Below are 1,697 nucleotides of genomic sequence, written 5' to 3'. Positions count from 1 at the left end.
GTGACTGGATCCCACATCGCTGACTCTGCAGTTCAAGTCCCAGAATTGGTGGCTTGTAAAAAACATGTCGAGTACATGTGCATGCATGTGCAAAATCCTGGTAAGAGAAAGGAGGAGAAGAAATTGTGTGGTCATCTCCTCTGGGGGTGATTTCTCACTTGATTTCTCCCTCTCTGTTTCTCTCTGGTGAGGACACATGTTGTATAGCAAACTTAAGAGCAAACATAAAAAGAAAAACAGAACAAAAAATTTTCTTTCTAAGAGTAGAAATATTTACTTCTGAAAAGAGTATAAAATTATACAGATTGCTATACCCAAAAACTTACTGTTAATCTGTTAAAATTTGATGTACACACACATCCTATCTGAATTGAAAAAGTTTAATTCCACTGAATTCTTAAAATACCATGTAGTTATTTTAGGTTTCAGTTGTGGGAAGGGATTTCACTTGGGTTTCATATTTGTTACTCTGTTAAAAGTGTTTGGGTAAAGAGCCAAGAAATACATCATTGCTCCTATGGGAACAGAGAAGCTGGTAAATATTATTATTGTGAAAACTTTAAATGTATATTATTAGACATGGACAGAGACTAAATATGCAGCCATGTGCCACAAACCATTTTGGTCAACAATAGTGGTCCTATAAGATTACAATGGAGCTTGGGACCAGCAGTTAGAGTAATGGCTATGTTGCTGGACTCCCATGTAGTCGACAGCGGTTCAAGTCCCGGACCCGGTGGCTTAAACTCATGCCGGGCTCATGTGCGTGTGTGCCCAAGATCCCAAGAGGAGAAGGGATTGTGGCGTGGCCATCCCCGCTGTGGGGGGGGTGGTGGTGATTTCTCACTTTCGATCTCTCTGTCTCTGTCTTTCTGGCAAGCACACATGCCTATAGGGAAAATCTTTCAAAAACAAAACAAAAAAAGATTACAATAGAGTGGAAACATTTCTATCACCTGGTGACATCATAGCTGTCATATTGTCCTAGTGCAACATGCTGTTCACGTGTTTGTGGTGATGCTGGTGTAAGCACATCCACCGCATTGCTGGTCATCTAGAAATAGAGCCTATAGAATTATGATTATTTCTTAATACTGATATAAGTAACTATGTTGCTGGATTATGTATTTATTATACTTTTATTATTTCAGAGTGTACTCTTTCTACTTATTAAAGAAAAAGCTTTACTGGACTGGCAGTTGGCATGGTGGTTAAAGGCATTGGATTTCTCAATGGCCAACTGCCATTTGAATCCCAGACCTGGTGGCTTGCTTTCTCACTTCTCCTTTCTCTCTTCTCTGTCTGGTCAAAATTTTTTTATTTGTTTTTATTTGTTTTTTTTATTTGCATTCATTCACTGTACATCATTACAACATACAAAATGAGATTTTCCATCCAGAGTACACTGTATATTGTCTCAATCAAGCACATCAACAAACATGTTATTGTCAGCAAATAATCTTCCATTTCTTGTTTTCTGTATGTTTTGCTTTTTTTCTCCCCATCCTTGGTTCCCTATCTCTTACCCTCTGCCATCTCCCACTCTCCTCCCTCACTGTCTCTGGTATCTATGTTTGCTTTCTATACTGTTTCCCCCCTGACATTTTATTGAATCACCAAAGACCCTAATCAATCCAAATACCCTCATAGCAAACTCAGGTGACACACACATTTCCATGAACACAAGTCTAACTTTA

The sequence above is a fragment of the Tupaia chinensis genome, unplaced genomic scaffold (assembly GCF_000334495.1).
Source record: "Tupaia chinensis unplaced genomic scaffold, TupChi_1.0 Scaffold141724_1, whole genome shotgun sequence".
Classification (NCBI taxonomy): domain Eukaryota; kingdom Metazoa; phylum Chordata; class Mammalia; order Scandentia; family Tupaiidae; genus Tupaia; species Tupaia belangeri.
The sequence above is the reverse complement of the archived record's forward strand: the minus strand, read 5'-3'. Positions refer to the sequence as shown.